General features: G+C 41.4%; 1 protein-coding gene across 5 annotated transcripts in view; it reads right to left on the reverse strand.

The window, feature by feature from the left end:
- Positions 1–27,822, reverse strand: part of ST3GAL4 (ST3 beta-galactoside alpha-2,3-sialyltransferase 4) — a 722,373-nt gene that overhangs the window by 670,705 nt on the left and 23,846 nt on the right. Inside the window, exon 2 of one of the 5 annotated variants that reach the window (XM_053691564.1) lies at positions 15,345–15,548. The exons of the other annotated variants lie outside the window; for them this stretch is intronic. The gene's annotated coding sequence lies outside the window, so the exon portion shown is untranslated. The remainder of the gene's footprint in view (positions 1–15,344; positions 15,549–27,822) is intronic. 5 annotated transcript variants of the gene reach the window in all.

Raw genomic sequence — 27,822 nt, forward strand, 5'->3', positions numbered from 1 at the left:
AGCAACAAGAAACAAAACTTTCCAAGTTAAAATCTTAATATCTAAAGAATGCATAGGCTCCAGTAGCGTATTTAGGTTTTGTGCTGCCCTAGGCACTCAAAATTCTGTTGCCTTTTTTGTGTAATTGTTTTTTTTTGTTTTTTTTTTATAACAATTCAAAAGAAAATGGGCTCGCAAAACACTTGGATACAGGTGGGTTGAATTGCATGCATCTCATACCATTTTCTCCCTGAGAGAATGGAGAGAAAACAAGGGGGGTAGAGGGAAGAAAAGGGAGGGAAATGAAAGAAGGGAGGTAGAGAGAGAGAGAGATAAAAGAAAAGTGGAGAGGGAGAGGAGAAAGGGGGGAGGAAAAGAAGGGAGGGAACAAAAGGGGTGAAAGAAGTGAGCAAGGGAGGGAGTTGAGAGAAAGAAGGGAGGGAGGGAAAGTAGGGAGGGAGGGAAAGAAAGAGGGGAGGGAGTAAGGGAGGGAGAAAGGGAAAGAAGGGAGAGAGGAAGGGAGGAAGGGAGGAAAAGAAGAATACACTTTGAAACAATCACTGCCCTTCACATGCAACAACGTACAGTAACCGTCATTCAAGTAATGAAACTTTTTAAGTGTCAGTATTCTATTTACTCTGTGTGTTCATGAATGCAGAGACAGCTAGCTATTAGTAGCTAACATACATTAGCACTGAGAGTTTATGATTAGACATCACATGAATGCAGAGAAAGCTATTAGTAGCTAACATACATTAGCGCTGAGAGTTTATGATTAGACATCACATGAATGCAGAGAAAGCTAGCTATTAGTAGCTAACATGCATTAGCGCTGAGAGTTTATGATTAGACATCACATGAATGCAGAGAAAGCTAGCTGTTAGTAGCTAACATGCATTAGCTCTGAGAGTTTATGATTAGACATCACATGAATGCAGAGAAAGCTAGTTATTAGTAGCTAACATACATTAGCGCTGAGAGTTTATGATTAGACATCACATGAATGCAGAGAAAGCTAGCTATTAGTAGCTAACATACATTAGCGCTGAGAGTTTATGATTAGACATCACATGAATGCAGAGAAAGCTAGCTATTAGTAGCTAACATACATTAGCACTGAGAGTTTATGATTAGACATCACATGAATGCAGATAAAGCTAGTTATTAGTAGCTAACATACATTAGCGCTGAGAGTTTATGATTAGACATCACAAGCTGATCTAAACAGTGAACAGACACATCTAGTCTGTTAGTTATTAAAACCTGAAATAAGCACTGCGCTCGCAGACCCACTACAGCTGACAAGGGGAGGCAGCATATTGGTACAAGGTCTTCTCCTCCAACCTCGCCTTGTAGGCATATCCCCGGGCAAGTTTCTCACCAAGAACAGTTTAAAGGAGCACTGCCTGTGAAGAGTGACCTTAAAGGGACACTGAACCCAATTTTTTTCTTTTGTAATTCAGAAAGAGCATGCAATTGTAAGCAACTTTCTAATTTACTCCTATTATCAATTTTTCTTCGTTCTCTTGCTATCATTATTTGAAAAAGAATTCCAACAGCAGGTTACTGTTCAGCACTCTGTTTTTGAGGTTATTTATCCGTGCAGGCTGCAAGGGTCCATACCAAAAAACCCAACAATAAGTAGAAAGTTCAAGCTGCAGCAGCACTGAATAAAAAGATTTTTATTTATGCCAATAAATAGTTACAACGTTTCGGACCAACTGTCCTTAATCATGTATAAAATCACACTGACACATACAGGCTTAAAATACCCTTAATGAATGGGAGGGGTTAAGGGTATTTTAAGCCTGTATGTGTCAGTGTGATTTTATACATGATTAAGGACAGTTGGTCCGAAACGTTGTAACTATTTATTGGCATAAATAAAAATCTTTTTATTCAGTGCTGCTGCAGCTTGAACTTTCTAATTATTTGAAAAAGAAGGCATTTAAGCTTTTTTTTGGTTTCAGTACTCTGGACAGCACTTTTTTTATTGGTGGATGAATTTATCCACCAATCAGCAAGGACAACCCAGGTTGTTCACCAAAAATGGGCAGGCATCTAAACTTACATTCTTGCATTTCAAATAAAGATACCAAGAGAATGAAGAAAATTTGATAATAGGAGTAAATTAGAACATTGCTTAAAATTCCATGCTTAATCTGAATCACAAAAGAAAATTTTTGGGTACAGTGTCCCTTTAATAAGTGCACGTGTCTTGTCTTCACTGTAAAAGCCTTCAATTTATCGCTCACTGTACTGTGTGCTGGCTTTTAGAGAGAGGATAGGGCAGATGTGCTGTCCCTCCCAAATCTGCTACCCTAGGCACCGGCCTTGTTGGCCTAGGCCATAATACGCCCCTGATAAAACAGAGCATGCTGTAAAACTTTAAGAACAAGGTTGGGACTCCATGGAGGAGTAACAGGTTTGAAGACAGGCCGAATCCTGAACAAGGCCTGACAAAAAGATTGCACGTCTGGCACATCCGCCAAGCGTTTATGTAACAATATAGACAACACCAAAAACTGACCCTTTAGAGTACTAACCGACAAATCCTTCTCCAGACCATCCTGGAGAAAGGACAAAATCCTAGGAATCCTTACTCTACTCCAAGAGTAACCCTTGGATTCACACCAATACAAGTATTTTCGCCAGATCTTATGGTAGATCCTGCGAGTAACAGGTTTACGAGCCTGAATTAAGGTCTCAATGAGCGACTCTGAAAATCCGTACTTCGATAAAACTAAGCGTTCAATCTCCAAGCAGTCTGCTTCTGAGAAACGAGATTTGGATGAAGGAAGGGACCCTGAAGTAGAAGGTCCTTCCTCAGAGGGAGTCTCCAAGGTGGAAAGGATGACATTTCCACTAGGTCTGCAAACCAAATCCTGCAAGGCCACGCCGGGACTATGAGAATCACAGATGCTCTTTCCTGCTTGATTCGAGCAATGACTCTCAGAAGGAGAGCGAACGGAGGAAACAGGTATGCTAGACTGAAATTCCAAGGAACTGCCAGAGCATCAGAAATGCCTGTGGATCCCTTGACCTCGAGCCATATTTTGGAAGTTTGGCATTCTGACGAGAAGCCATGAGATCTAATTCCGGCTGCCCCCACTTGAGGATCAAGCTGAAAAACACATCCGGATGAAGTTCCCACTCCCCCGGATAAAAAGTCTGTCTGCTCAAAAAATCCACTTCCCAATTGTCCACTCTTGGAATGTGGATCGCATATAGAAAACAGTTGTGGGTCTCTGCTCACAGAATAATTTTGGCCACCTCTGACATGGCCAAGGAACTCCGAGTCCCTCCCTGGTGATTGATGTAAGCCACCGAAGTTATATTGTCCGATTGGAATCTGATAAACTGGGCTGAAGCTAATTGAGGCCAGGCTAATAGAGCATTGAAGATCGTCCTCAGCTCTAGAATGTTTATGGGGAGAATTGATTCCTCCCGAGTCCAGAGACCCTGGGACTTCAACGAGCCCCAGACCGCTCCCCATTCCAGCAAGCTGGCATCCGTGGTCACAATCACACAGGTAGGTCTGCGAAAGCAGGTTCCCTGAGAAAGATGCTCCTGAGACAACCACCACGGAAGGGAGTCTTTTGTTGCCTGATCCAGATCTATTTGTGGCAACAGATCCACATAGTCCCCGTTCCACTGCCTGAGCATGCATAAATGAAGAGGCCTGAGATGGAACCGAGCAAACGGGATGATGTCCATGGCAGCTACCATTAGATCAATTACCGCCATACATTGAGCCACTGACGGCCGAGAAGAGGACTGAAGAGCAAGACAAGAGTCGAAAATCTTTGACTTTCTGACCTCTGTCAGAAATATCTTCATTAATAGGGAGTCTATTATAGTCCCCAAGAACACTACCCTCGTAGCCGGAACCAAGGAGGAACACTATTCCATATTTACCTTCCAACCATGGGAGCGAAGAAAAGACAACAAGATCCCTGTATGATAGTTTGCTTGTTGAAAAGATTGTGCCTTAACTAGAATGTTGTCCAGATAAGGCGCCACTGCAATTCCCCGAGACCGTATAACTGCCAACAGAGCCCCCAGAACCTTTGAGAAAATTCTGGGAGTTGTGGCAAGGCCAAATGAAAGAGCTACAAATTGAAAGTGCTGTGAAACCTGTGATGATCCCTGTGAATAGGAACATGAAGATACGCATCCTTCAAATCTATGGTTGTCGAGAACTGACCTTCTTGAACCAAGGGAAGAATGGAGCGTATAGTCTCCATCTTGAAGGATGGAACCCTGAGAAACTTGTTCAGACACTTTAACAACAGATTTGAGTAAAACCCCAAACCCTGTTCCTGAAGAACAGGAACTATTACTACCAGAGATGCAAGGTCTTCTATACAATGTAAGAATGCCTCTCTTTTTGTCTGGTCTACAGATAATCTGGAAAGGAGAAACCTTCCTCTTGGAGGAAAGGATTTGAATTCCATTTTGAACCCCTGAGATATGATGTCCACCGCCCAGGGATCCGGAACATCTCTTATCCAGGCTTGAACGAAGAAGGAAAGTCTGCCCCCTACTAGATCCATTCCCAGATCGGGGGCCGACCCTTCATGATGACTTGGAGTCAGCTGCAGGTTTCTTAGACTGCTTTCCCTTGTTTCAAGACTGATTAGGCTTCCAGGATGGTTTGTTCTGATCCTGCTTGGAAGAGGGAGGGGAGGATTTACCTCTAAAGTTGCGAAAGGAATGAAAATTACTCTGCCGTCCTTTGTGTTTATTCTTTTTATCTTGAGGAAGAAAAGATCCTTTACCTCCTGTAATATCAGAAATAGCCAAACCAGGACCAAACAAGGTCTTCCCCTTGTAAGGAATCGACAGAAGCTTGGACTTAGACGAAACATCAGCAGACCAGGATTTTAACCATAGGGCTCTGTGTGCTAGGATCGCAAAACCAGAAATCTTTTCACCTAGCTTAATAACCTGTAAGGAAGCATACGAAATAAAGGAATTGGCTAATTTAAGAGCCTTAATCCTGTCCTGGATTTCCTCAAGAGGAGTATCTGTCTGAATAGAGTCAGACAACGCAATCAAACCAGTAAACTACAGCGCTGGAGACAGTAGCAATACATATCGCAGGCTGCCATTGGAGACCCTGGTGAACATATATTTTCTTTATTAAAGCCTCCAACGTTTTATCTATGGGATCCTTAAAAGAACAACGATCTTCTATAGGAATAGTAGTCCTCTTAGCCAAAGTGGAGATCACTCCTTCTACCTTATGAACCGTCTGCCCCCATTCTTTAAAAGAATCAGCTATAGGAAACATCTTTTTGAAAATTGGGGATGGAGAAAAAGGAATTCCAGGTCTCTCCCACTCCCGGGCAATAATTTCTGTAGCCCGGTAAGGTACAGGGTATACCTCTACCGCAGAGGGAACATCATAGTATTTGTTAAGCTTACTAGATTCTTTTATGGTTGACTACGACGGTCGTGTCAGAGTCGTCCAAAGTAGCCAAAACCTCCTTAAGTAATAAGCAAAGGTGTTCAAGCTTAAATCTGAAGGAAACAACTTCAGCATCAGAAGAAGGAATTACACTATCTGAATCTGAGATTTCACCCTCAGACGCTACCGACATGTTGTCGTCATCAGAAATTTGAGGCACAACACCCAGGTTAGCCACAGATTGATCAGAAACCTTATTAACTTTTACGCTCTCCCTGTAGTCTGGGAAAGGCAGACAAGGATACCTGAGTAGCAATGTCCTGCAAGGAAAATCCTATCAGATTATGAGAGGAAACACAGGGCACTGCATGAGGAGACTGAAAAAGTTGGGATGCGTGAGGAGAAAGCTGCGGTATATCTGCTGCAGGAGGCACCTGAACAGCATCCGTCAAAGCTAATGGTGGCTCTAGGTAAAAACCTTATCCCTATAGCTTAACGTTTTTTCAACGCAAGTGGGACAAAAAGGTATAGGGGGTTCAACCTGGGCATCAAAACAAAGCTGACATGCTGCAATCTGCAAGGCAAGGCCTCTTGTTTCATTATAGAGAAAAAAGGAATGACAAGAAAGAAAAACGACTTTATTTTACAGACTTTGAAAAATTATACTGTGCCTTTAAATTAATGTAAAACAAATATATGAGTACCAGATAAATTAATAAACCCCAGGCAATCCCCAAACACTTTAGCAGCTTCACTGAGGTGCCTACCTTGCAACCTTAGAAACAGTAAACAGTCTGTTTTTCTTTTTTATAAGACGTTTGTGCTAACAAAGGCAGCGCTATCCTCTCAAGCAGCCAACAACTGTGTCACAGCAGTAAAGCCGACAGCATCTACAAAATGCGCGCCAACAGTAAAAAAAAAAAAAAAAAAAGACCCCAAATCAGGCTCCGCCCTCTTTCTAGTAAGGAGCAGCCCGACACAGAAACAGAACGGCAAGCAAAATAAAAGTAAATTGCCTCACGTAAATGAGTCCGGATCTAAACCGGAACACAAATATTCATTTGAGCCACCATTAAAAAGTAAATTTATGCTTACCTGATAAATTAATTTCTTCTATGATACGACGAGTCCACGGATTCATCCTTTACTTGTGGGATATTACCCTCCTGCTAACAGGAAGCGGCAAAGAGCACCACAGCAGAGCTGTCTATATAGCTCCTCCCTTAACTCCACCCCCCAGTCATTCGACCAAAGGTACAGGATGAAAAAGGAGAAACTAAAAGGTGCAGGTGTGACTGAATTTTCAAATCAAAAAAATATAATCTGTCTTAAATTGACAGGGCGGGCCGTGGACTCGTCGTATCATAGAAGAAATTAATTTATCAGGTAAGCATAAATTTACTTTTCTTCTATAAGATACAAGTCCACTGATTCATCCTTTACTTGTGGGATACAATACCAAAGCTACAGGACACGGATGAACGGGAGGGACAAGACAGATGGCTAAACAGAAGGCACCACTGCTTGAAGAACTTTTCTCCCAAAAAAAGCCTCCGAAGAAGCAAAAAGTATCAAATTTGGAAAATTTGGAAAAGGTATGAAGCGAAGACCAAGTCGCAGCCTTACAAAGCAGAAGCATCATTTTTAAAAGCCCATGTGGAAGCCACCGCTCTAGTAGAGTGAGCTGTAATTCTTTCAGGAGGCTGCTGTCCAGCAGTCTAGTATGCCAAACGGATGATGCTTTTCAGCCAAAAAGAAAGAGAGGTAGCCGTAGCTTTTGACCTCTACGTTTTCCAGAATAGACAACAAACAGAGAAGATGTTTGACGGAAATCTTTGGTCGCTTGCAAGTAAAACTTCAAAGCACGAACCATGTCCAAGATGTGCAACAGACGCTCCTTCTTAGAGGAAGGATTAGGACACAGAGAAGGAACAACAATTTCCTGATTAATATTCTTATTAGTAACAACCTTAGGAAGGAATCCAGGTTTGGTACGCAAAACCACCTTATCAGCATGGAAAACAAGATAAGGCGAGTCGCATTGCAACGCAGATAGTTCAGAAACTCTTCGAGCCGAAGAGATAGCAACTAAAAACAGAACTTTCCAAGAAGCTTAATATCAAGATATATAAAGATATTAAGAAGCTTAATATATATGGAATGCATAGGTTCAAACGGAACCCCTTGAAGAACTAAATTCAAACTCCATGGCGGAGCAACAGGTTTAAACACAGGCTTGATTCTAACTAAAGCCTGACAGAACGACTGAACGTCTGGAACATCTGCCAGACGCTTGTACAGTAGAATTGATAAAGCAGATATCTGTCCCTTTAAGGAACTAGCTGATAGCCCCTTCTCCAATCCTTCTTGGAGAAAGGACAAAAACCTAGGAATCCTGATCTTACTCCATGAGTAGCCTTTGGATTCGCACCAATAAAGATATTTACGCCATATCTTATGATAAATTTTCCTAGTGACAGGCTTTCGAGCCTGAATCAAGGTATCTATGACCGAATCAGAGAATCCCCGCTTGGATAAAATCAAGTGTTCAATCTCCAGGCAGTCAGCCGCAGAGAAACTAGATTTGGATGCTGGAACGGACCTTGAATGAGAAGGTACTGTCTCAGTGGCAGAGTCCATGGTGGTAGAGATGACATGTCCACCAGGTCTGCATACCAAGTCCTGCATGGCCATGCAGGTGCTATCAAAATCACCGAAGCTCTCTCCTGTTTGATTCTGGCAATCAAACGAGGAAGGAGAGGAAATGGTGGAAACACATAAGCCAGGTTGAACGACGAAGGTACTGCTAGAGCATCTATCAGTACTGCTTGAGGATCCCTTGATCTGGACCCGTAACAAGGAAGTTTGGCATTCTGACGAGATGCCATCAGATCCAATTCTGGTGTGCCCCATTGATGAATCAATTGTGCAAACACCTCCAGATGGAGTTCCCACTCCCCCGGATGAAAAGTCTGACGACTTAGAAAATCCGCTTCCCAGTTCTCCACTCCTGGGATATAGATTGCTGATAGATGGCAAGAGTGAGTCTCTGCCCATCGAATTATTTTGGAAACCTCTATCATCGCTAGAGAATTCTTTGTTCCCCCCTGATTGATATATGCTACAGTCGTGATATTGTCTGACTGGAATCTTATGAATCTGGCCAAAGCCAGCTGAAGCCACGCCTGAAGCGCATTGAATATCGCTCTCAGTTCTAGAATATTTATCGGGAGGATAGCCTCCTCCTGAGTCCACACCCCCTGAGCTTTCTGGGAATTCCAGACTGCACCCCAGCCCAATAGGCTGGCGTCCATCGTCACTATGACCCATGCTGGCCTGCGGAAACACATTCCCTGGCACAGATGATCCTGTGACAACCACCAAAGAAGAGTCTCTGGTCTCTTGATCCAGATTTATCTGAGGAGATAAATTTGCATAATCCCCATTCCACTGATTGAGCATGCATAGTTACAGTGGACTGAGATGCAAGCGAGCAAACAGAACTATGTCCATTGCCACTACCATTAGTCCGATTACCCCCATACACTGAGCCATGGACGGCCGAGGAATGGAATGAAGAGCTCGGCAGGTGGTTAAAATCTTTGATTTCCTGACCTCTGTCAGAAAAATTTTCATGTCTACCGAATCTATCAGAGTTCCCAGGAATGGAACGCTTGTGAGGGGGATAAGTGAACACTTTTTTACGTTCACCTTCCACCCATGAGATCTTAGAAAAGCCAACATGATGTCCGTGTGAGATTTGGCTAGTTGGTAAGTTGACGCCTGGATTAAGATATCGTCCAGATAAGGTGCCACTGCTATGCCCCGCTGCCTTAGAACCACCAGAAGGGACCCTAGCACCTTTGTGAAAATTCTGGGAGCTGTGGCCAACCCGAAGGGAAGAGCCACAAACTGGTAATGCTTGTCCAGAAAGGCGAACCTGAGGAACTGGTGATGATCTTTGTGGATAGGGATGTGCAGATACGCATCCTTTAAATCCATGGTGGTCATATATTGACCTTCCTGGATCATTGGTAAAATAGTCCGAATGGTCTCCATCTTGAAGGATGAGACTCTGAGGAATTTGTTTAGGATCTTGAGATCTAAAATTGGTCTGAAGGCTCCCTCTTTTTTGGGAACCACAAACAGATTGGAGTAAAACCCCTGCCCCTGTTCTGATTTTGGAGCTGGGCAGATTACTCCCATGGTATAAAGGTCTTCTACACAGCGTAAGAACGCCTCTCTTTTTGTCTGGTTTACAGACAGTTAATCGAGAAAGATGGAATCTCCCCCTTGGGGGAGAATCTTTGAAGTCTAGGAGATACCTCTGGGTCACGATTTCTAAAGCCCAGGAGTCCTGAATGTCTCTTTCCCAAGCCTGAGCAAAGAGAGAAAGTCTGCCCCCTACTAGATCCGGTCCCGGATCGGGGGCTTCCCCTTCATGCTGTCTTGGAGGCAGCAGCGGGCTTCTTGGCCTGTTTACCTTTGTTCCAAGTCTGGTTAGGTCTCCAGACTGACTTGGATTGAGCAAAATTCCCCTCCTGCTTTGCAGCAGGGGAGGAGGTAGAGGGACCACCTTTGAAGTTTCGAAAGGAATGAAAATTATTTTTTTGGTCCTCATCTTATTTGTCTTATCCTGAGGAAGGGCATGACCTTTCCCTCCAGTGATGTCTGAAATGATCTCTTTCAGTTCAGGCCCGAATAGGGTCTTACCCTTGAAAGGGATAGCTAAAAGCTTAGATTTCGATGACACGTCGGCAGACCAGGACTTAAGCCATAATGCTCTACGCTCTAAAATGGCAAAACCTGAATTCTTTGCCGCTAATTTAGCCAGTTGAAAAACGGCATCTGTAATGAAAGAATTAGTTAGCTTGAGAGCCCTAATTCCATCCAGAATATCATCTAATGGGGTCTCAACCTGAAGAGCCTCCTCTAGAGCCTCGAACCAAAACGCAGCTGCAGTAGTTACAGGAACAATGCACGCTATAGGTTGCAGAAGAAAACCATGATGAATAAATATTTTCTTTAGAAGACCCTCTAATTTTTTATCCATAGGATCTTTGAAAGCACAACTGTCCTCAATAGGTATAGTTGTACGTTTAGCTAGGGTAGAAATAGCTCCCTCAACCTTAGGGACCGTCTGCCACGATCACGAATGGTGTCTGATATGGGAAACATTTTCTTAAAAGTAGGAGGGGGAGAAAAGGGAATACCTGGTCTATCCCACTCCTTTGTAACAATGTCCGAAATCCTCTTAGGGACCGGAAAAACATTAGTGTAAGTAGGAACCTCTAGATATCCATTTTACACAATTTCTCTGGAGGAATTACAATAGGGTCACAATCATCCAGAGTCGCTAAAACCTCCCTGAGTAACAAGCGAAGGTGTTCTAGCTTAAATTTAAAAGCCGTCATATCTGAGTCCGTCTGAGGGAACATCTTTCCTGAATCAGAAATCTCTCCCTCAGACAGAAATTCCCTCACCCCCAACTCAGAACATTGTGAGGGTACATCGGATATGGCTAATAAAGCGTCAGAGGGCTCAGCATTTAATCTCACACCGGACCTACTGCGCTTCCCCTGCAACCCAGGCAGCTTAGATAAAACCTCTGTGAGGGTAGTCTTCATAACTGGGGCCATATCTTGCAGGTTGAAAGAATTAGACACACTAGAAGTACTTGGCGTCGCTTCTGTGGGCGTTAATGGTTGTGACACTTGGGGAGAATTAGATGGCATAACCTGATTTCCTTCTGACTGAGAATCATCCTGCAACATACTTTTATTAGCTAAAATATGTTCTTTGCAATTTATTGCCCTTTCAGTGCATGAGGGACACATTTTAAGTGGGGGTTCCACAATGGCTTCCAAACACATTGAACATTGGCTTTCCTCAATCTCAGACATGTTAACAGGCTAGTAATGACCACAAACAGCCTTGAAAACACTTTATTTAGTGAAAAAATAACAATCTTAAAAAACGGTACTGCGCCTTTAAGAGAAAAAAAGCATACACGTTTTGCGAAACTGCTTCAAAATATTCAAATCATTTCAATTTTGTGATATAAGTATTCAAAATATGCAGCTAAGTTTGCCCCACAAGGAAAGGAACACTTAACCCTTACTGTAAAAACCGGATAGTTAATAAGCTTTTAAATCCGGAAAAACACCCCCTGCACCTCGCCACAGCCCTGCTGTGGCGCCTACCTGCCCTCAGGTATCTGGAAAAACAGGGTTAAAGCTTCGATTTGGCCCAATATTTCCACAAGGGCCCACCGGAGTTGGAGCTTGCTGCTTGCCTTGCAAATACAACTGCGCAACTGAGGCGCAAAAATAGGGCCCGCCCATCTCACTCGATGTCTCTCAGCCCAAATGAACCGCACCAGAGCGGTCTCAAACTAGCCATGTGGGTTCTTAAACCCAAAAAAGAAGCCAAGTGTACTCTCTCATTAAATCATCAAAAACGTTCCTGATGAATAAATATTTTCTTGCAAAAAAAAACGTCATCAGCACTCCCAGTTAATAAACGTTTGCCCATAAACATTCAAACTCAGTGTCAACCATTTTTTCCTAGCCCCTTATGCAAGCTTAGTAATACCCCTCTTCTCTTAGGATTACTGCTTACCCTTTACCCTCATGGGGATACTATCAGCCAATTCTGAAATACCACAGTCTCTCCAGAAAAAAATGACTGAACATACCTCACTGCTTATAGCATGAAAAATGTTCCTCACACTGAAGTTTCTTAAGTACTCCTCAGCCATTCTGTGGGAACTGCTCTGGATCTTTAGTGACAAATGCTAAGATCATCAGCCTCCAGGCAGAAGTCTTCATCCATCTGCTGCCTGAGAGTAAATAGTACACACCGGTACCAGTTAAAATAAAAAAAATCTTGCTTGAAGAAAATAAAAACTAACATTTTATCACCTCTTTCACTTTACCCTTCCTAGTACTTAGAGTAGCCAAATATAATGACTGGGGGTGGAGTTAAGGGAGGAGCTATATAGACAGCTCTGCTGTTGTGCTCTTTGCCACTTCCTGTTAGCAGGAGGATAATATCCCACAAGTAAAGGATGAATCTGTGGACTCGTCATATCTTATAGAAGAAATAAAGTTCTCCCCATACCAGTCTCAGGCCCTGAAAACCAACTGCCAAAATGTTACCCTTATGCGTGGAAAATAAACGTCCCTTTTTTAAAATAAAAACAGAAAAGATACTGCAGCAGAGCCACTTATTCACTTGTCCCCCAAGGAAATTAAATATGGCACTTACCCTAATAGCATCTGTCCGGCAGCAAGACAGCTCACCTGGCTTGAGAGGGTCCTTACCTCACATAAACCTGTGGAAAAAGAAAGAATCTGAGTAAACATACTCAGGCTTTCTGAATAGGGCAGCAAAATCTTGAAAAAGCACAGTGAGGATTGTATCTCACAAGTTCTCAAGTGCTCAAAAGCTACCACTGCCCTAATGAAGAGACTAACGTGGACTACAGCTAGACCCCAGACAAGATCAGAGTAAACCTACTCTGCTTTAAAATAAAAAAATCTTGATTGAAGAATACATATTATCAGACACCTTTACTTTACCACCTCCTTACACTGTAGGCAAAGAGAATGACTAGGGATTGTGGGTAAGGGAGTGATATTTAACAGCTTTGCTGTGGTGCTCTTTGCCTCCTCCTGCTGGCCAGGAGTGATATTCCCCAACAGTAATTATAGATGATCCGTGAACTCACCCCGTGTCATTAGAAAGAACAATATTTAGAAAAAATAAAATTAAAAAAATACCTTAAACTGGGTAGTGGTACCTAAGATAACCGCCCCTAGTGATACGGGAAGGGATTAGGGAGGTGGGAGGGTTGAGAATGGATCCCAACACTGCAGATAAAAATAAATAAAAAACCTGAACTGCATACTGGCAGACTCTCTACCTAAGATGTTGGTGAGAAATGTGTGATCCTGAAGAAGCTTTTACAACCATTGTTGTCATGATTGTCACTGAAATTATTTACATACTTCTTGTGCAAACACAAAGTTTGTGAAAAAGTTAACAATTTTTTCTATATGATCACAACTGGTGGCGAAATGGTAGCATAAACATACCAAAATGGGCATAGATCAATGCCCTGGGTTGTCTACTTAAAATAATATATAGTTTTGATAGGTAAATAAAAAAAAACACAAGGCTCTATTTCTGTTAAAAAATGCCAAAAATTATCCAGGTAGGGTTTGCACGATTAATCTCGGATGCGGTTTTAAACCACGATTAATCACTGCGGTTTTAAAACCGCGAGAGTATGCGATTTTTAAAAAAAAAAAAATACTCTGTCATGAAAACGGAGGCAGAGAGGGAGGATGAGAGGCGGACCAGTGTGCGGCCGTGGGCAGACCTGAGAATGCCCGAGAAACGGCCATTTTGGACGAGATTGCAGAGTGTGTGTGGGAGCATTCATCTGGGAGTCATCTGGGAGTGGTGTGGCGGTGGTCGTGGTGTGGCGGTGGTCAAGCTGTGGTGTGGCGGTGGTCAAGCGGTTGTGTGGCGGTAGTGTGGCGGTGGTCAAGCGGTGGTCAAGCAGTTGTGTGGCGGTGGGACAGCTCAAAGTTGCAAGCAATAAAGTGAGTATTGTACAAAAACTTTAAAGTGCCTTACTGACTTTTTTTAACTTCTGTGACGCATAGCATTGAGTTTGATTACATTTTACAATATATTTTATTTATATATGTTCATTAAAGGTTGCTTGTGAATTGAATTGTAAATAATAATATATTCAACATGATGGCTAGTGGCTACTATGTAACCACAGCACAGGCAGCTAATTTTATTTGAACTATTTTGTGGTTTGTATTTTTATTCTCCAAGAGTGTATTGGACATTGAGAAACATGTACAGTAAGATTCTGTAGTGTTAAATAAGTTATTGAAAAATTAAGGTGTTCTAGTAATTTTTAATAAAATCGCGATTAAATGGCAATCACGTTTTTTTTTTTTGTTTGTTTGTTTTTTAAACAACGCAATTTTTTTCCCACCCATATCGCCCAGCCCTACTTCCAAGGCTGTAAAAGCACAGGTCTTGCTGACAGAGGCGTGCAGAAATAGTGTCTCATCCCTGCTGCAAGACCCACTCTCTTAGCTTTGTAAGGGCTACAGACAGCATTGGTTCTTGTTAAGGGGGAAAAGGCACATGAACCAGTAAATAAATGCTATATATAAATAGAGTATTCAAAGATTACACTGAGAATAATATGCTCATTATTTTACAATTACATAGCATGTACATAGTGAAGAAATAAGGGCAACGTTCTAGCTGTTCTAAAGCACTTATTACTTAGTTCATAGTATTGCTAAAGTGAGTCAAATGTAGAAATGAGATCACTCCTCTTAACACCAGTGGATATTGCAGTGTGCAACATACTGCAAAGTGATTGTTTAGATCAGAACAGGAGTTTACTTTGGTTTGACCCAAAATGTCCCCAACAAACAAACTAAAAACTAAAGAGGGTTATCAAAAAGTTTTTCAGTGGTCATATCCCTGAGAGCGGAACCTTGCAAAAATTACTTTAAATGCCCGCTTAAAGCAACATTACACAGTAAATAAACCCTAGACATAGGGTCCGATGCTCTAAACCTCGCAAGTTCAGACATAGTTTTCATGCCAAACCTCGCAGGAGCTCCCCTGGTGGAATTATTATAAAAAAGGGGAAGTCCTAGGTATTTATAGAGTGATAAGGTAAGGAGGTCTGCTCTCCCTGTAAGCTCAGTCCATTTAATGGGTGGTGGTTTCAAAGTGCAAAATCAGCTATTTTATATACAAAATAAATAAAGCTAAAGGAGCATTTCCCCATACATTTTATACACTGCAACTGGTATAACAAGTCCTTGGAAACACATTAAGATGAAACCAATATTAGAATACAAAGTCCCTGACTGCCATGTCCCTTTAAGTTTAATTTGCTTACCCTATTGATGTTCTTTTGCCAACAGTCTGTTTCTCCAAACACAAGAAACTGTTTTCAGAGTTCAGCTGTAGCCAGCTGGCTCATACCTCTCTGTGATCATCAGCTAGGCTTTCACTGAACACTGACAATAGACCCCCATAGCACTTGCGCTGCTGGCAAAGCGGCTGTGTCATCTGATAATGTCACTCAGTGGTAGCGTGAACACTGTAAATAACAAGCAGATAGGAGAAAGACGCATGTAAATGAGATATCTGTAACTCTTCACTGGCAAAGACCTTCGCAATTAACCCCCTGGGTGCTAGAGTGCTGCAAAGCAATTATTTGCAGGTCTCAGGGCACCTATGGGTTAAACTGAATACAAATATAATTGTGCTGGTCCAATACTCTCTAAAGAGGTCAAAAAGCAAATTCAGTAAAAGAAGTATGCTGCAAAGTGCTGCAAAGTCCGTGAATATGCTTATTTCTGTGACTTTGTGCAAGTAGGACTAAAGGTAAAGCTGTTAGAGCAGTGATCTAAACACTCAGGAGTTAGTACATTAAGGTGGGTCAGACAACAAAGGATAGAAAGGTCAAAACTGAAATAGGCATGTGCGCATTTCACTTTTAAATAGAAATATTTTTATACTTTACTTCCATTAGCAACAATGTTTCTAGTAAAAGTTTTACTGTTTTTAGCAGCTGTGCACCAGTATTCAAATGCCAAGGGCAAGATTACATATGCTGCGTCGCCCGCAAAAGCCGGCAACGCTGGTTTTTACACGGTTTTGGTATCACATATACAGTGCCACATATAAATGTGGCACGTATATTTCACCCTTATGCCGCAATTTTTACTCCCATAAGCTAACTAACCGTGTCGCAAATCGGTATCACATATTCAGCACAAGGACTTACGCTGAGAAAATGGAGACATTTTACTCCATTTTCACCTCACCACACATAGGTAGGCGCAGCAAGCCTTGCGCTGAGTATGTGAACACCGTAACCCCCTCAAAATAGTAACACCTAAGACATGCGCAATATCTATCTACCTCCTGAAAATAGCTAACACCTAACGCATGCGCAAAATCTACCTGTCAACCGCAATGCCCCACCGCAATAACTAATAAAGTATATTAACCCCTAAACCGCTATCACCCCACAACGCAATATACCTTAATAAACTATTAACCCCTAATACGCCATTCACCCATATCGCAAAGTACCTGTTAAAACTATTAACCCCTAAACCGCCACCCCCCACCAATGCAATAAACTTAATTAGGGGTTAATAGATTTATAAGGTTTGTTGCGATGTGGGTTAATGGCGGATTAGGGGTTAATACTTTTATTAGGTAAATTGCAATGTTGGGGTTGGCGGATTTAAAGGTTAATACTTTCATTAGGTAGATCGCGATGTGGGGGAATGGCAGATTAGGGGTTAATAGTTTAATTAGGCATACTGTGTTGTGGGGGGTTGTCGGTTTCGGGGTTAAAACTTTTATTATTAGCTCCGATGTGGGTTTGATGACAGATATAGGGGTTTTACGTGTCTGGGTTTTTATTTGGGAGGCGGGTTAGACTTTTACGGGAGGTTTGATTTTTTTTTATTTTATTTTCTTAGGCGCCGGCAGTTTCTAAAGTGCCGTAAGTCACTGGCGATTCCAGAAATTTGATACATTGTAGCTAACTTAGGATTTATTTTTATTTTACAGGCAAGTTTGTATTTATTTTAACTAGGTAGAATAGTTACTAAATAGTTATTAACTATTTAATAACTACCTAGCTAAAATAAATACAAATATACCTGTAAAATAAAACCTAACCTACAATTAAATAAAATTAAAGTACAAAAACAAACAAACACTAAATTACAGAAAATAATAAACAAATTACAAGATTTTTAAACTAATTACGGATCTAATCCCCCTAACATCCATCCAGCGCGGAGCGGCTCCATCTTCAAGACATCAGACACGGAGCATCCTCTTCCTGTTCCAATCAGCCAATAGAATGCGAGCTCAATCCTACTGGCTGATTGCATTAGCTAATAGGATTGAACTTAAATCCTATTGGCTGATTGCATCAGCCATTAGGATTTTTTTCTACCTTAATTCCGATTGGCTGATGGAATCTAAGGGACGCCATCTTGGATGACGTCACTTAAAGGTACCTTCATTCAGCAAGAAGACGTTGGCTGAAGAGGATGCTCCGTGTCGGATGGATGAAGATAGAAGATGCCGTCTGGATGAAGACTTCTGCCGGATTCGTTGAGGACTTCGGCCCGGTTGGGTGAAGACTTCGCCTGGTAAGGTGATCTTCAAGGGGTTAGTGTTAGTTTTTTTTAAGGGGGTATTGGGTGGGTTTTAGAGTAGGGTTGGTTGTGTAGGTGATGGGTTTTAATGTTGGGGGGGGATTTGTTATTTTTTTACAGGTAAAAGAGCCGATTACTTTGGGGCAATGCCCTGCAAAAGGCCCTTTTAAGGGCTATTTGTAATTTAGTGTAGGGCTTTTTTTTATTTTGGGGGGGCTTTTTTACTTTGTTAGGGGGATAAGATTAGGTGTAATTAGTTTAAAAAAATTGTAATTTGTTTCTTATTTTCTGTAATTTAGTGGGGTTTTTTTTACTTTAGATAATTTTATTTAATTGTATTTAAATCGTATTTAGTTTAGGGAATTAATTTAATTATAGTGTAGTGTTAGGTGTTTATTTTAGCTAGGTAGTTATTAAATAGTTAATAACTATTTAATAACTATTGTACCTAGTTAAAATAAATACAAACTTGCCTGTAAAATAAAAATAAATCCTAAGCTAGCTACAATGTAACTATTAGTTATATTGTAGCTAGCTTAGGGTTTATTTTATAGGTAAGTATTTAGTTTTAAATAGGAATCATTTATTTAATGATAGGAATATTTATTTAGATTTATTTAAATTATATTTTAGTTAGGGGGTGCTAGGGTTAGACTTAGGTTTAGGGGTTAATAAATTTAATATAGTGGCGGCGGTGTAGAGGGGGCAGATTAGGGGTTAATAAATATAATGTAGGGGGCGGCAGATTAGGGGTTAATAAATATAATGTAGGTGGTGGCGGTGTAGGGGGCAGCAGATTAGGGGTTAATACGTATAATGTAGGGGGTGGCGGTGTAGGGGACGGCAGATTAGGGGTTAATAAGTATAATGTAGGTGGCGGTGGGCTCTGTGAGCGGCGGTTTAGGGGTTAATACATTTATTAGAGTTGCGATGGGCTCCGGGAGCGGCGGTATAGGGGGTAAACAGTATAGTATAGTGTGGGTGTTTAGTGACAGTATACCAATAAAGCTGGGAAAAAGCCGAAGAGCAGCGAGATCGATGACTGTTAGTTAACAGTCCGCTGCTCATCGCCCCGTACTTGGTGCGCGGCTTTTTGACAGCTTTTTTGGTAACTTTGGAGAACGTAGTCAGGTCCGCGGCCGCGATGTTAGGCGAGCGTATTGGTGCCGTTGAATGCAAGTACGTTGACGGCTTGATAAGTAGATGCCAATGTCTGGAATAGATTCCAGGATGGCATGTTATATATATGTATTGATGTCATAAGTTAAAAGACCTTATTAAAAGGCTTTGGTCTATGAACTGAAATCTTTTTTTCTTTTGTTTCTTGATATTGTAATGACGCAATATGTAAATCCTTATATGCATATGTATAGGGATATTTTGATTTGTATATGTTTAAATGTTGTTTGTTTGCTCATTATTTTTAATGTCTTTATCATCATCTGTACATTTCCAACAGCAGACTTCTGCTGCTGTTTAAAAATCAATAAAAGAAATGTTAAAAAAAAAAAGAAAAAAAAAAGACTTTCCCTTTAACATCAAGGGGTATGAGCAGGGTACAATTAAGGCATACACAGTTAATAAGAAATGTTTAAAAGGTAATGTTTACTGTCCCCTTTATGTCCTGGGCCCTCACAGCATATGTGCGTATGCCACTGAAAACCGCTAATAACTTTTACTAGAAGCATTTTTGTGAATGGAAGAATATGGGGACAATGCTTCTATGTAAAACGGAAATGCACCCGTGCACATTTATATTTTGACCTTTCAATCCCTTTAATATAAGCTCCAGTCTTTATTTACCCACTGTCAAACAAGCACAATTTTTACAGTAAAGGAAAATCATTTGACAGCAAAACAATAATCAATATTTATAGAAATATTTTTCCCTAGTCATTAATTTGTTTATGGAGAACTCAAGGCTGAGACTAATGTCCCTTTAATGTATGTTGTAGACCAAGCATTCTTTTGAGAGCTTCAGTCTAACACCTTTCAGAGATAAAGTGCCGCTGATGGGTAAAGTGCATATCAGTTTGCAAGCTGCTAACTTCCTCTTCCATGGGATCTGACAGGGAGATTCTGGGAACCAATTATTTCCCATGCAAATGATTCCTCAACTATTTTAAATCCCCATGAATTAAACATAGCATTCTATCATGATTTAAAATGGAAGAGTAAGCAGACTTAGCAGCAATGTGCCAAGGCCTTTCTCTTTAGAATGGGCAGCAGGTATATGCAATAGGGCTCCGGAAAAACAAGTCAAATGCCTGGGATATGGATAATGCTATTCTAAGGATTAAAGGGACAGTCTACTCCAGACTTTTTATTGTTTAAAAAGATAGCTAATCCCTCTATTATCCATTCCCCAGTTTTGCACAACCAACACTGTTATATTAATATACGTTTTACCTCTGTGATTATCTTGTATCTAAGCCTCTGCAGATTGCCCCCTTAATTCAGTTCTTGCTTATTAGCCAATCAGAGCTGACTGATAAATAACACCACAAGAGTGGGCACAATGTTTTATTTATTTATATATATATATATATATATATATATATATATATATATATATATATATATATATATATATATATATATATATATATACACACATACATACATATATATACACACACACATATATATATATATATATATATATATATATATATATATATATATATATATATATATATATAGCACACATGAACTAGAACTGTCTAACTGTCAAAAACTGTCAAAATGCTCTGCGATAAGAGGCGGCATTCATGTGCTTAGAAATTAGCATATGAGCCTACCTAGGTTTAGCTTTCAACAAAAAATACCAAGAGATAAAAGCAAATTTGATGGTAAAGGTAAATTGGAAAGTTGTTGAAAATTACATGCGCTATCTTAATCATGAACGTTTAATTTTTACTAGATTGTCCCTTTAACTAAAAGACAAAAAATGCCAGACTTGAAATGTCCAACAATGCAAACCTTCTAAAATATACTGGAGACTATTCATGAAGGGGGGCTGATGCCTTAGGGCCCGATTCTCAAAAGTTCTCTGAGAGTTACCAAGGTAAAAATTGCCTTTAAAACAATCCCTGGGAGGGACCTAGTACAACTTATAGAATCTCACCACACCAGTAAACTTTAGTTAATCGGGTCCTTAGTATGAGAGATCCAGGGCAGATTCATGGCAAATTGGTGGGGGGTGAATTTTTATTAGATTGTATTATGTGTGTAACTGTACTGTGTAATGTATATTTATTAGACAGTGTTATTATGAGTGTAACTGTACTGTGTAATGTATTTTTATTAGACAGTGTTAATATGAGTGTAACTGTACGGTATAATGTATATTTATTAGATAGTGTTATTATGTGTGTAACTGTACTGTGTAATGTATATTATTAGATGGTGTTATTATATGTGTAACTGTACTGTGTAATGTATATTTATTAGACAGTGTTATTATATGTGTAACTATACTGTGTAATGTATATTTATTAGATAGTGTTATTATGAGTGTAACTGTATTGTGTAATGTATATTTATTAGATGGTGTTATTATGAGTGTAACTGTACTATGTTATGTATGTTTATTAGACGGTGTTATGTGTGTTACTGTACTGTGTAATGTATATTTATTAGATAGTGTTATTATATGTGTAACTGTACTGTGTAATATATATTTATTAGACAGTGTTATTATATGTGTAACTGTACTGTGTAATGTATATTTATTAGATGGTGTTATGTGTGTAACTGTACTGTGTAATGTATATTTATTAGACAGTGTTATTATGAGTGTAACTGTACTGTGTAATGTATATTTATTAGATGGTGTTATGTGTGTAACTGTACTATGTAATGTATATTTATTAGATAGTGTTACTATGTGTGTAATTGTACTGTGTAGTGTATATTTATTAATGTTATTATGTGCGTAACTGTACTGTGTAATATATTTTTATTAGATGGTGTTAATATGAGTGTAACTGTACTTTGTAAGGTATTTTTTAAGTGTTCTGTGCAACTTTTTAGTTTTGGAAAACAGTTAACCACAGTTCAAATCGTGGTAAGGATTGAAGCGCAAAGGGTAATTGCGCTAGCGCAATTTCGCTCCACTTGAAATATCAGCGCAATGAAAATGGCTAACAAAAACACGATTGAGCTAGTGCAAAACCGGTTGCGTCTCACTTGTAATCTCGCCCTTAGTATTTATATACATGGCTGTTTGCATACATTTTTATGGGGTGGGGGCAAGAAAAAAAAACATAAAAGCAGAATTTATGCTTACCTGATAAATTACTTTCTCTTGTGGTGTATCCAGTCCACGGGTTCATCCTTTACTTGTGGGATATTCTCCTTCCTAACAGGAAGTGGCAAAGAGAGCACACAGCAGAGCTGTCCATATAGCTCCCCCTCTAGCTCCACCCCCCAGTCATTCGACCGAAGGTTAGGAAGAAAAAGGAGAAACCATAGGGTGCAGTGGTGACTGTAGTTTAAACTAAAAATCTACCTGACTAATAGCCAGGGCGGGCCGTGGACTGGATACACCACAAGAGAAAGTAATTTATCAGGTAAGTATAAATTCTGTTTTCTCTTGTAAGGTGTATCCAGTCGACGGGTTCATCCTTTACTTGTGGGATACCAATACCAAAGCTTTAGGACACGGATGAAGGGAGGGAACAAGACAGGTACCTTAAACGGAAGGCACCACTGCTTGTAAAACCTGTCTCCCAAAAATAGCCTCCGAAGAAGCAAAAGTATCAAATTTTTAAAAATTGAAAAAGTATGCAGCGAAGACCAAGTCGCTGACTTACAAATCTGTTCAACAGACGCCTCATTTTTAAAAGCCCATGTGGAAGCCACTGCTCTGGTAGAATGAGCAGTAATTGTTTCAGGAGGCTGCTGGCCAGCAGTCTCATAGGCCAGACGGATGATGCTTTTCAGCCAAAAGGAAAGAGGTAGCAGTCGCCTTCTGACCTCTCCTCTTACCAGAATAGATAACAAACAATGAAGTTGTTTGTCTGAAATCCTTAGTTGCTTGTAAATAGAACTTTAAAGCACGAACCACATCAAGATTGTGTAACAGACGTTCCTTCTTCGAAGAAGGATTAGGACACAGAGAAGGAACAATTATTTCCTGGTTAATATTCTTATTAGACACAACCTTTGGAAGAAAACCGGGTTTGGTACGCAAAACTACCTTATCTGCATGGAACACCAAGCAAGGTGAGTCACACTGCAAAGCAGATAACTCTGAAACTCTTCGAGCAGAAGAGATAGCTAACAAAAACAAAAAACTTTCCAAGATAAAAGCTTAATATCTATGGAATGTAAAGGTTCAAATGGAACCCCTTGCAGAACTGAAAGAACTAAATTCAGACTCCATGGCGGAGCCACAGGTCTATAAACAGGCTTGATTCTGACTAAAGCCTGAGTAAACGCTTGAACGTCTGGTACCCCCGCCAGACGTTTGTGTAAAAGAATAGACAAAGCAGATATCTGTCCTTTTAAAGGAACTAGCTGACAATCCTTTCTCCAATCCATCTTGGAGAAAAGACAATATCCTGGGAATCCTAATCTTACTCCATGAGTAACCCTTGGATTCGTACCAACAAAGATATTTTTGACAAATCTTATGGTAGATTTTCCTGGTGACAGGCTTTCTAGCCTGAATCAGGGTATCGATAACCGACTCAGAGAAACCACGCTTAGATAGAATTAGGCGTTTAATCTCCAAGCAGTCAGACGCAGAGAAATTAGATTTGGATGTTTGAAAGGACCTTGAAGTAGAAGGTCCTGCCTCATTGGCAGAGACCATGGTGGAACGGATGACATGTCCACTAGGTCTGCATACCAGGTCCTGCGTGGCCACGCAGGCGCTATTAGAATCACCGACGCCCTCTCCTGCTTGATTCTGGCAACCAGATGAGGAAGGAGAGGAAACGGTGGAAACACATAGGCCAGATTGAACGACCAAAGCGCTGCTAGAGCATCTATCAACACCGCCTGGGGATCCCGGGACCTGGACCCATAAAGAGGAAGTTTGGCATTCTGACGGGACGCCATCAGATCCAATTCTGGAGTGCCCCATAGCTGAGTCAGCTGGGCAAATACCTCCGGGTGGAGTTCCCACTCCCCCGGATGAAAAGTCTGACGACTTAGAAAATCCGCCTCCCAGTTGTCTACTCCTGGGATGTGAATTGCTGAGAGATGGCAAGAGTGATCCTCCGCCCACCTGATTATTTTGGTTACTTCCATCATTGCTAGGGGACTCCTTGTTCCCCGTTGATGGTTGATGTAAGCTACAGTCGTGATGTTGTCCGACTGAAATCTGATGAATTTGGCCGCAGCTAGCTGAGGCCATGCCTGAAGAGCATTGAATATCGCCCTCAGTTCCAGAATGTTTATCGGGAGAAGAGCTTCTTCCCGAGACCATAATCCCTGAGCTTTCAGGGAGTCCCAGACTGCACCCCAGCCCAACAGACTGGCGTGGGTCGTTACGATGATCCACTCTGGTCTGCGGAAACACATTCCCTGAGACAGGTGATCCTGAGACAACCACCAGAGAAGAGAATCTCTGGTCCCCTGGTCCAACTGTATTTGAGGAGACAAATCTGCATAATCCCCATTCCACTGTTTGAGCATGCATAGTTGCAGTGGTCTGAGGTGTATCCGTGCAAAAGGGACTATGTCCATTGCCGCTACCATTAGTCTGATTGTCTCCATGCACTAAGCTACAGATGGCCGAGGAATGGAATGAAGAGCTCGGCAAGTAGTTAAGAGTTTTAACTTTCTGACCTCCGTCAGAAATATTTTCACTGAGTCTATTAGGGTTCCTAGGAATGGAACTCTTGTGAGGGGGAGAGAGAACTCTTTTTGATGTTCACCTTCCACCCGTGAGACCTCAGAAAGGCCAATACAATTTCTGTGTGAGACTTGGCTCTTTGGAAAGTCGACGCCTGAATTAAGATATCGTCTAGGTATGCCCCACGGTCTTAGAACCACCAGGAGGGACCCTAGCACCTTTGTGAAAATTCTAGGAGCAGTGGCCAACCCAAAAGGAAGAGCCACAAACTGATAATGCTTGTCCAGAAAGGCGAACCTGAGAAACTGGTGATGATGTTTGTGGATAGGAATGTGCAGATACGCATCCTTTAGATCCACGGTAGTCATATATTGACCCTCCTGGATCATTGGTAAGATTGTCCGAATGGTCTCCATCTTGAATGATGGGACTCTGAGGAATTTGTTTAGAATTTTGAGATCCAGGATTGGTCTGAAAGTTCCTTCTTTTTTGGGAACCACAAACAGGTTTGAGTAAAAACCCAGCCCTTGTTCCACAATTGGAACTGGGTGGATCACTCCCATTGTATGTAGGTCTTCTACACAGCGTAAGAACGCCTCTTTCTTTGTCTGGTCTGTAGACAGACGAGAAATGTGGAACCTTCTCCTTGGAGGGGAGTCCTTGAATTCTAGAAGATATCCCTGGGATACAATCTCTAAGGCCCAAGGATCGTGTACGTCTCTTGCCCAGGCCTGAGCGAAGAGAGAGAGCCTGACCCCCACTAGATCCGGTCCCGGATCGGGGGCTACCCCTTCATGCTGTCTTGGAGGCAGCTGCAGGCTTCTTGGCCTGTTTACCCTTGTTCCAGCCCTGGTAAGGATTCCAGGCTGCCCTGGGTTGTGAAGTGTTACCTTCTTGCTTTGCAGCAGGGGAGGATGAAGAGAGACCGCTCCTGAAATTTCGAAAGGAACCAAAATTATTTTGTTTGTTCTTTGTCTTAAAGGACTTGTCCTGAGGGAGAGCATGGCCTTTTCCCCCAGTGATTTCTGAGATAATCTCTTTCAATTCAGGCCCGAAAAGGGTCTTTCCTTTGAAAGGGATGTTCAGTAGTTTGGATTTTGACGACACATCGGCCGACCAGGACTTTAGCCATAGCGCCCTGCGCGCCAGAATGGCAAAACCTGAATTCTTTGCCGCTAACTTAGCTAGTTGGAAAGCGGCATCTGTGATAAAAGAATTAGCCAGCTTAAGAGCCTTAATTCTGTCCATAATGTCCTCATATGAGGTCTCCGTCTGGAGCGCATCTTCCAGCGCCTCGAACCAGAAAGCAGCTGCAGTAGTTACAGGAACAATGCACGCTATGGGTTGGAGAAGAAAACCTTGTTGAACAAAAATTTTCTTAAGTAAACCCTCTAATTTTTTATCCATAGGGTCTTTAAAAGCACAACTGTCCTCAATTGGTATGGTTGTGCATTTAGCAAGTGAAGAAACAGCCCCCTCCACCTTAGGGACCGTCTGCCACGAGTCCCGCGTGGTGTCAGATATGGGGAACATTTTCTTAAAAACAGGAGGGGGAACAAACGGAATACCTGGTCTATCCCACTCCCTAGTTACTATATCCGCAATCCTCTTAGGGACCGGGAACACATCAGTGTAAACAGGAACTTCTAGGTACTTGTCCATTTTACACAATTTCTCTGGAACCACCAAAGGGTCGCAGTCATCTAAAGTAACTAATACCTCCCTGAGCAATAAGCGGAGGTGTTCTAGTTTAAATTTAAAAGCCAACATATCGGAGTCTGTCTGAGGAGCAATCTTTCCCGAATCGGAAATTTCTCCCTCAGACAGCACATCCCTCGCCCCCCTTTCAGAGCGTTGTGAGTGTATATCGGATACGGCTACCAAAGCGTCAGAATCTGTTCTTAAAACAGAGCTATCACGCGTTGTAGGTAACACGGGCAGTTTAGATAAAAACACTGAGAGGGTATTATCCATAACTGCCGCCAAGTCTTGCAAAGTAAAAGAGTTAGACGCACTAGAGGTGCTAGGCGTCGCTTGAGCGGGCATAACTGGTTGTGACACTTGGGGAGAGGTTAACGGGCTAACCTCATTACCTTCTGTCTGAGAATCATCTTGGGCCACATTTTTAAGTGCAACAATATGTTCTTTAAAGTGTATAGACATATCAGTACAAGTGGGGCACATTCTGAGAGGGGGTTCCACCATGGCTTCTAAACACATTGAACAAGGATTTTCCTTGGTGTCAGACATGTTTAACAGACTAGTAGTAAGACAAACAGGCTTAGAAATCACTTTAATCAAGTAAAAACACACTTTGCAAAAAAACGTTACTGTGCCTTTAAGAGATAAAAAAAGGCACACAATTTTCCAAAACAGTGAAAAATGCAGCAAACTTTTCGAAATTTTCACAGTATGTACCTAAAGCATTGGTAAGATTGCACAACTAGCAAGAAAAACGATTAACCCCTTAATGCCCAAACCGGATCAATAGCAAGCTAACAACCGGTTAAAACGACATCAGCACCTTGCCACAGCTCTGCTGTGGCCCTACCTGCCCTTAGGAACCAGATTTGTGGGGAAAAAGCTTCTTATAGGCCCTCAAACTGCAGCAGGACCCTCCATGTGAAACAGCCTGAAGATCTAGTCAATCTAACTGCGCATCTGAGGCGCGAAATTAGGCCCCTCCCACCTTACTCCGGTGCTGTGAGGCCTAAAGAAACACTCCTAAGTGTAATAATAATAGCCATGTGGGTAACAACCCCTGAAAGAAACCCAAAGGAACCTTCAAAGTGTCTCAAAAAAACGATATTTATTAGTAAAAACCGTTTGCCATAAAATAGTGTCAACCAGCATAAATTAGCCCTGTTATGTAAGCTTGTAGTTCCATACTTAGTCTCTGAATAAAGCTTACCCTTCCCTCATGGGGATCTTATCAGTCCTTTTCTAGCATTATCACAGTCTTTTCTAGAAATAAATGACTGAACATACCTTATTGCAGCCTAACCTGCAAACCGTTCCCCCCAACTGAAGTTTTCTTGTACTCCTCAGTCCTTTGTGGGAACAGCAGTGGATTTTAGTTACAACATGCTAAAATCATCTTCCTCCCTGCAGAAATCTTCATCTATTTTCTGCTAGAGAGTAAATAGTACACACCGGTACCATTTAAAATAACAAACTTTTGCTTGTAGAACAAAAAATACAAATCTAACACCACATTCACTTTACCCTTCCGAGAGGGACCCTGTTGCTTAGAGCTGGCAAAGAGAATGACTGGGGGGTGGAGCTAGAGGGGGAGCTATATGGACAGCTCTGCTGTGTGCTCTCTTTGCCACTCCCTATTAGGAAGGAGAATATCCCACCAGGGCCGGACTGAGAAA

This window comes from Bombina bombina, chromosome 8 (genome assembly GCF_027579735.1).
Source record: "Bombina bombina isolate aBomBom1 chromosome 8, aBomBom1.pri, whole genome shotgun sequence".
Classification (NCBI taxonomy): Eukaryota; Metazoa; Chordata; class Amphibia; order Anura; family Bombinatoridae; genus Bombina; species Bombina bombina.